The sequence below is a fragment of the Idiotropiscis lumnitzeri genome, unplaced genomic scaffold (genome assembly GCF_059441095.1).
Source record: "Idiotropiscis lumnitzeri isolate Australia: NSW breed Sydney's pygmy pipehorse unplaced genomic scaffold, RoL_Ilum_1.0 HiC_scaffold_175, whole genome shotgun sequence".
Classification (NCBI taxonomy): Eukaryota; Metazoa; Chordata; class Actinopteri; order Syngnathiformes; family Syngnathidae; genus Idiotropiscis; species Idiotropiscis lumnitzeri.
Genome location: NW_028283713.1, coordinates 208,298 through 217,368, shown reverse-complemented (window position 1 = coordinate 217,368; position 9,071 = coordinate 208,298). Strand labels below are relative to the sequence as shown.

At 39.8% G+C, this 9,071-nt stretch overlaps 1 long non-coding RNA gene across 2 annotated transcripts; it reads right to left on the bottom strand.

Annotated features, from left to right (window-relative positions):
- Positions 1-1,559: 1,559 nt before the first annotated feature.
- Positions 1,560-8,418, bottom strand: LOC148314963 (uncharacterized). Of its 2 annotated transcripts, none has more exons than XR_015841380.1 (7): positions 8,254-8,418; positions 7,476-7,595; positions 6,741-6,875; positions 5,303-5,491; positions 2,908-3,003; positions 1,794-2,010; positions 1,560-1,689 (listed from the first exon to the last, which is right to left on the bottom strand). It is a non-coding gene; the product is annotated as an uncharacterized LOC148314963 (long non-coding RNA). The 2 variants fall into 2 exon arrangements; XR_015841379.1 differs by having other exon boundaries at positions 1,794-1,946; positions 8,254-8,416.
- Positions 8,419-9,071: the final 653 nt, after the last annotated feature.

Genomic DNA, 9,071 nt, shown 5'->3' with positions numbered 1-9,071 from the left:
CTCGTTCGGGGGGATCTGGTGAGGACTCTCAGCTGCTTTGGCTATTGTCCGAAGGCAGGCGATGCAGGCCGCAAGGCACGCGCACCCTCTTTAAACGCCTGTTTGTTGTGACGACGACAAAGCGTCATCCTCTCAACCAAAGCGTCTCCATCGCCTTGATGCTTTTAGGAAGCTTTTTTTTACAAAAAAGCATTCCTCGATCGTCATTTGCTTGGAGGATTTCATTGCTAACGCTACTAATGCGACTGCTGCTAGTGCTGCCGATGCTGCTGCTACCCACGCTGCTCTCCACACTTATAAGTCTACCCCAGGATCCCGCCCCCCATTTGTACCTCTGGCGCAGATTCAAGGCGGATCTTTTGCACCTCTGCCCCCTGCTGGGTGATTTTTACATGATTCACAATGCGGACATGGCTGATTCTCAGTCAGAGGTTGCATCAGACCCTTATGTACACTATGACGTAAAAAAGACAGGAAACGTACTTATACGTCTTTGGTAGAGGGCGCCATTGCATTAAAAGACGTCTTTGTACGTCTAAGGGAGTAAATGAGTTGAACAAAGTACAGGGTCCTTCACCTGACTACAGATGATCTTCTGGGGACTTTATTTGGTTTTAATCACTTTTGGGGTCTGTATCTATGCACACTCCCTGGTTTTGCTACCTTCCCGGGTACCACATACACACTGCTTAGTTTCTCTGCCTTCGTGGGTACCACATACATATTGCTTGGTTTCTCTGCCTTCCTGGGTACGACATACACACTGCCTGGTTTTGCTACCTTCCTGGGTACCAGTCACACAAACGTCAGACGACTCAGCACATACCGACTGTCTCAGCACTACACACTTTCACTCCAAGGCAGTGCTGTGAACCAACTTACTGACAAGAGGTAGTATTTAGAATTTTAAAAAGTGCTTGAAAGGTTTTGTTCATGTAAAACCAACAGATTATGACATTATTATTATTATTTAAATCAGTATTAAACAGCATCAGCATAGGTTAAAGATATTATACAGACTATATACGATAAAAAAATACTAAACCACCCTTGCTTTTCCGTCATTTCTTGTATAAGTTAACACACAGATGTATAACATTTGTTTATACAAATATAACGATTAAAAAGTAGCTGATTAGAGTTTTAATTTTGTATTCATTAATCTGTAATAAAAATGGACATATTTTGGTTAATAAAATTAACAAGAAATAAAAGTAAAGGGTGTTCTAATACTTTTTTCAAGATTGTCCTAACATACATTTAATGTTTACAGTATATGTCTTCGGAAGAAGCGCAGCATTAGATTTTTTTTTTTGTTCTCTCTCTTTGACTTCTGAATTTGAATTTCTGTCACAGATGTGCTTGAATTCTATTTTGGATGATTTGTGTTAAACTGCACAAATATTTGAAGAGCCATAGAATTCAAGAATCACACCAGTGCTGCTACTCCTCCGAACGGGTGAACGCCCTTGATTAACAACCTGCGTTGAGGTGGCTTTTGAGATTCGTGGTGTGGGAGAAAAATCTCTGAAGGCATTCTTAGACTTCAAGAGAGGGTCCACAATTTTCAAAGATTCACTTCCGTCTGAATCAGAGGCCTCACTTGTATCCGGAATATATTCATCTCCACTGTCATCTGAGTTGGAGTAATAATGCTTATCCATTCCAAAGTCAGCCTGTTTTTTTAATCTAAAAAACAACAACAACGAAATATAAAGGATAGAAGGCAGGAGACCAATAAAATATATGCAATTTGCTTGTAAGATTCCCTGAAATCTATATGGGTTGTTTACCTGTATACTTTTGGTCCTCCTGAGCCTTGGGATAGTAATATGGTCTGGGTCTGAGGCGCAAAGTTCAGGGGCAGGATTTGACAATGATTCGTCAGAATCTGTGTCGTTATTCCAAGGAAGATTCAGCCCATATTTTTTGTCCAAGGGAGGAGACTGGGTTGCATCAGAGTCCAAGAGAAAATTGAGAACCCATTAAATACTTAATCCCCAGAGGAATCTGCACAGAAAAAGGTCTTAATTCTATTTGAAAAAAAAAAAAAAACTAAAATATTGATGAATGATATGACAAAATAATGTAATAACAAAATTAATTGACCGTAACAAAAAGCTCCCGGGAGGAAAACTACATTAAATGTTTTTTTAACAGGGCAGTGAAAATATTGGAAAATAAAAACGATAATAAATAAAATAATATAAAAAAAGAATTCAATGTGTATCGATGGACCCATATGAAATACTTATATCGCTATGTACTTATCAGCCATATCGCCCAGCCCAATATGTAACTGCAACTTCAAAACCTCGGGCCATAACAGGATTGTAACATGGGATGCATATCTTCATTCCTAAATTTGTAGATCCCGAGGAGGCTGCTCAATGGTCCTGGTAATCTAAACCTCAACCAATTCGGTCACAGCCAATGTTCTCCATCCTTGTTAAGAAGTTTTGAAATGATTTAATAGATATACTATTGCAAACTATACCAGAATTTTAGACATTTTAAACTTTTGATCACAATTTTACCTATTTTCTAAAAATCTGAAGAATCCACATGCCAAATCACCTGCTGTAGACACATAGGTTCTGTTCTGACAGATAATTCAGTTACAGGTTGTGTACTTAAAGCCAATAAGAGGGCAATGCAGCAGTCGACAACCTGACGAAAGCTTAAGTCTCCCAATGAGAGAACTGTAGTGGCTGGTAGGTTCTTAGATTGTAACATAGTAAAGACATATACTAGGCATAACTGTATATCATATGATGATGAGGGAAAATATTATTAGCTACGATTTATGTCCAGATATATTAGAAAACTTGTCCAACCAGCACAGGTCTATCTAACTGTAATTTTAACATCTCAAGACACGACAGGATGACCACATGATACGCATACCTCCTTTTCAGAGTCTGTCAAAACTTGAGAAGGCTGCTTCGATGTTCTGGTGGCATCAACCTCAGCCGATTCAGTCATTGTCGGTTGTCCTCCATCCTAATGAACAAGTTGAATATTAATTTAATGAATTAAAAAAAGAAAATGGATCAGAATTTTACACATTTTAGGCTTTGGCCACCCAAAACAAAAACTAACAAGTTCACGAATGAAACAAAACCAATTACTTTAGCGCATGACAATTAATCTTCAGTAGAGATATGTTGTGACTGATATTTCAGTCACAGGTTGTCTTTTGAACGCCACCAGGGGCGCAATGGAGCACAGGACAGCCAAAAGTCTTCTTGTCGGACACCTGTAGTGGCTGGTAGGTTCTAAGATTATAACATAGTAAAGGCACATACAACTCCTAACTGTATTTCATATGATAATGAAGGAAAAGATGATTAGCTATGATTTATGTCAACAATAAAAATGGCTCTACGGGGTCCCCACAAACACAAACCTGACAGTTGGGTGTCAGATGGCCAACATACCTGACACGCAATTCAACTCAACTGGACCCCACAACACAAGAAAAAGCTGAGTGAGCCTCAAACCAGACATACACATTCACTGACAAATATCCTGTGACACCAGATATATTAGAAGTCTTGTCTAATCAGCACACGTCTATCTAACTGCAATTTTAACATCTCGAGACACGACAGGATGAGTACACGATACGCATACCTCCATTTCTGAGTCTGTAAAGCCTGGAGGAGGCTGCTTCGATGTTTTAGTAGCATCATAAATTTATTGAATTAATTATATTTGAGGTTGGATTAGATTTTTACACATTTTAAGCCTTAGCCACCCAAAACAAAACATAAGCTCATGAATGAAATAAAACTAATTAATTTCGCCCATGCCAATTAATCTTCTGTAGACACGTGTTGTGACCAGTGTTGTTTTTGGCAGGCATTTTAGATTTTGTCCAAGTCATTTGGACAAAGTGCTGATTTGTTTACATCACATTTAGTCATCCCAATTCGTTATAGTTTTAGTCCAGTTTTAGTCAACGAAAACTAAAAAAAGGGTTTTAGTCCAGTTTTAATCGACGGAAACGCAAAAAAAGTTTTACCCTAGTTTTCGTCAATTTATTCACAAAGGTTTTAGTCCAAGCGGCACGGTGGCCCAACTGGTTAGCAGGATGGCCTCACAATATTGAGGTCGTAGGTACGATTCTGGCTCCGGCCTTCCTGCGTGGGTTTCCTCTGGGTAATTCGGTTTCCTCCCATATTCTTAAAACATGCATGGCAAGTTGCTTGGACACTCTAATTGCCCCTAGGCATGAGTGTGAGCGTGGATGGTTGTTCGTCTATGTATGCCCTGCGATTGGCTGGACACCAATTCAAGGGTGTACCTCGCCTACTGCCGAAGACAGCTGGGATCGGCTCCAACACCCCCCGCGACCCTAGTGAGGAGAAGCGGTACAGATAACGGATGGATGGATGGATGGGTTTAAGTCCATTTGAGTTAAAACAAGGCATTCAAGGTTTCCACCCAAGACCCACCCCAAGACTTTTGGATGGACTACAAAGGATTCTTCATTACAAACAGAAAAAAGTGGCAACAGTGGAATCAATGCTCACTGCTCCAAAATAAGCAGAGAAGCAAAACATTTTGTTGGGCAACTGTTGTGGCTTTATTTCACTAAAAGCAACATAAAATAATTTATGAACCACATGCTAACAATTTTGTCTCGTCAACGAAAAAAATTCATGTACATCACGTCATGTTTTCGTCATAAAAGAACCTCGTTTAGCTTGTCATCGTCATTAAAAAAGGGGCGTTAACGAAGTATTTTCGTCATAGTCATCAGTGACGAAAACAACACTGGTTGTGACTGATATTTCAGTCCCAGGTTGTCTCCTGAACACCACCAATTGGGCAAGGGGGCGCAGGAAAGCCTGGGGTCTTCTATTTTTACAGTATAGAAAGGCTAAATATCAAATTGAAACAGTGTTTTATATCATGAATATACAGGGTTGGTGCTGGTTCTGGTAGGGAAACCACAACATAAAGATGTCCTTAATTAGTCCCACAATGGGGATATTTGCAATATGGCATATGATGGCCTAACAGGGCCACCGCCCAGAAAAGAGTAACGCAGAACTTTGTAATACTGTCACTCCCTGACCAGTTCGTTGTTCCTGAAGAGCCAAACTTTGACTCAGACCCACAAATTTGAATTACAGATAGTGGACAATGGAGAACTCCCCCAGTCAGTCAGCATGTTCAACTTCCATAGAAACCTCAACATACATTTATTAGATTGCCAAACTAATTGGAAACTACATCACCAGAACACCACAAGTGGGCTCTGTTATTGTACTTAAAGATGCATCTTACAAACCTGTGTTCTCCAAGGCCAGCTGGTCCATAGTCTTAAGTTATTTCTTCGCCAACATCAATGTCTCGGAGCGCAAACAGACAGAGGTGTGGTCTGTCCTCTGTTGTCTTCTTCTTCATTTTACAGTTGGGGTGCATGTGGTCATCATTAACCAGTCTTCCCAGACTGCCATCTTCTTGAGCGGCATCAACACTTAAAATAGATTTAAAAAAAAAAAAACAATTATTCAATCAATGTCAGAAATTAATCTTTGAGACAATCTTGTGTACACAAAACATAAAAATAGGAAATCCACAATTTTTAAATCTTCTAAATCAAATCATACAAGAAATTTCTATTGGAATCAGACCCTATAAACAGCTTGTCTTTGAGACTTCATGGTCTATATTTTCATTTGTACAGATTCAACGCATGAATAAAAGTAATTACCGTATTTTCGCAGTCATAAGCAAACAAAGCGCCCTGTCAGTCGATGCGTCCATTAAATGGACAAAGTACCACTCACGTCCATCAGCCCTTGTCATCAACGAGCTGTTGGAAGTGCATGTTAGCACACCCTGCTGGGCAAAGAGTGAGTTGTCCATGCTTACAATCGACCGTGACAAATACACCATCTGACTATAATGTTTGGGTGATGGTGTTGGAAAAAGCTGGACAAAGGGCAGCTGTCCACAATGTTTTAGTCTGTCTTATCATTTATGTTATTGCAAGCAAGAAACGTCCCAGGTTTAGACAACAGACAAAAAGTCCAAAGCATAACAGCACATCTCTTTAAACAGCCATGCAAATCTCTCTAAACAGCTATGGGATTGTGGGTCTCTGCTCCCAGAATGCATTGCTTGAATTAGCTAAGGCTGAGTGGCTTTTGTATTATTTTCATTTTTTTGGGGTATATTGATGGCATGAGAGATACATGTTTGTGTTAATCTTATTTCTATGTTTCATTGTTTGCTTGTATGATGAGTTTTTTATTTTTTTTTGAAACCGTGACTCTAAGGAGTGTGGTGAGCAGCCAAGTCCCTCCCCTGACGTTGCTTTGTAGGCTATTGCCAATGCACCTAATATTGGCCTGAGCCATTGTCAGCTATTGTCAATAGAGACTTGGCGTCTGCTGCAACAATGGGGTGATTGCTCATGTTATTGGGGCATAGTAGGCTGCTATCGGCTGTGTCAGTGTGGGCAGCTCTGCCAAGTTCATGCTATGCTAACAGCAGCTGTGCTATCGTCTTGTCAGGCGGTGCGTCCAGTATATGTTACAAAGACAGAAATAGCGGCCTCAACAGGTGTTGCGCCCTTTGACACGGCGCGTCTTTTGGGTGCGAAAATACGGTATACATTTTTGCTTAGAGAATGATTTTTCCCCTAACACTTATGGGATGAGTATGTGTTGATTTTTTTAAATAAAAACAAAAATAAGATAACATCTCAATCTTTGCCTCACCTCCAAAAAGACAGTGCCTCTTCCATCCATCTTCCTGCGTTGAGATTTATCAGAATCTATCAATTTTCCTCTGTACTCCATAATAAAGAATAAAGTCATCTTTCCTGAAAGGGGCCTTGGTAAATACTCCTCGACCTAGTTAACAGGGAAATCAAGATAGCTTCGTCATATTTTTAAGCACACAAATAAGGAGTCATCATATTCATTTGGGCCACTATACTAATGTAGGGTGGTTTGAAACATTGCTTCTTGTGAGGGATAGAGCAGAGCCCTTCTTTATGATTTTAAAGGAACAGACCAGCCAAAATTCATTTTCCAGCATTGCATTAGCCAGTATGTATTAGGACTGAAAGTACAAATGTCAATGGCACCTGGTTACGTAAAAAAAAAACTTTAAGATTATTTAGTTTCATAACAATGACATACACTGTATACACAGTCATATTGGATCGCGTCACGTGATCTCTGTGACGTATAACGTGCTTTACACTAGACTATCAATATCGGACTTGTTCACCGGTCTATTGTGGTATAAAAATGCCGGAGGGCGTCATCAAGTACAGCCTTAATTTAGATAGAACTCCTACCATCAGGTTTCACGCTCACTGAAATAACTTGAAACTGACAAAAGAAAAGTTCAAGACACTCTTAATGTAAAATAACCACTTAAAAAACGATGTCAGCTTGCTTATCAGAAAACAATAATATATCTTAGCAAAAGCGTTAACATCATACCTTTAAATGAGTTTATATACTTCGCTTCTAACTCTGCAGTCTTGTCCAGACCCTTGACTGCATGTTCAATAGTATCCTGCTTTGGGGACTTCCTGCATCTCAGGGAAGGCATTGTTTATTCTATAAAGAAAAAAGACAGTTTTGTGTTGAGAATTATTAATACTATAGGCTAAATGGAGTTTTAACAATATCAGTGTAAGAAAAATAAATTATAAATTAAAAAAATATCAATCCCTCCATCCCAATTAACGATTTCAACCATAATAGTTTATATTGAAGTTTAAACAACAGACAGACAGATTTATGCAGTGTGACTACAAAAATCTTACCAAAATTGCATTCACAGTAACCTTTGCTTTAAGAATCATGTAATTAACCAGTGAACATCGTGTCTTACACAAAAATTAATGACAGAAATTATCATGGTACTTGCATTCTGTTGTTCTATAACAAAAGTGCAAGCTGTTAGCTCCGCAAAGCTAACGCAACAAGCTAGCGTCCCTCGTGCTCACATTCAATGCAAACCTGACCACCGGATGAAAATACGCGTCGGTTTAGTTCTTTAAATGAGTAAAAGCACCATGACGTTTTATAATTATTCAATGCTTAACTGGAGCTCGTCAATTATGTCGATGTAGGAGCACATGTTTGCTAGGCCAGTGTTGTAGGCCCACATCCATGGTGCTACTTTGTATAGTGTTTTCCACACAACTATCTCTAACCATGAACAAATGCACTCGAGGCATGTTTTGAATAAAAACAAACGAAAAACACTTACCTCTCCGTTTCAACAGCAGTTCGAACTTCGAAGTGGTGATATTCTCCAGCGTTAAGCACCTGCTCGAACTGCGAATAGGTCAAATTCAACAGCGTCTTTTTTCTGTCTTAATAAGGACGCGATGAGAGGAGGAGCGCTTGCCTTTTCGTCAGCACGCCCCGCGCGGGAGGTGCTGCTTTATCACTCTCTATCTGTGCCCGCCCGCCGGCATGTCGATAGGAAAATAATATTCCTTCAAACATTACTTTCATCTTCTTAACGTTTTGTAGTGAATTTAACAGGTTCACCACTTTTTTCAAATACACCAATGGAAAACAGGTCTTAATTGAGGAAACATACAAAGAGCGTCTCACAAACACCTTATGATGAGCAATGTAATTTGATCACGTTTTTTGTCACTGCCTGGACGTCGGTTCACTGGCCTGGTGGCAGTGGCTTGTAGACACTGTCACTGAGTGGGAACGGATCTCAAGGTGGGTCAAACTAACCCAAGCAGTGGATCGGTCCGTTTTTTAAATTTATTAATTTTTTTATTTTATGTATTTATTTATTATTTAATACAAGGGCTTCGGCTCACTACCAGTGGGCGGGACCAAAGAATTTGGGTTTCCTTTGAGCTAGGAGGCAGTCAAAGGCAGTCCAATCCCCGGCAACATAAAGCGCCTAGCTCTGGGGACATGGAATGTCATTTCTCTGGTGGGGAATGAACCCGAGCTGGTGTGTGACTAGACCAGTGGTTCTCAATTATTTCCTGTCATGCCCCCCCTACCAAGAAGAAAACAATTCGCACCCCCCCACCACAATTTTTTTTTACATTT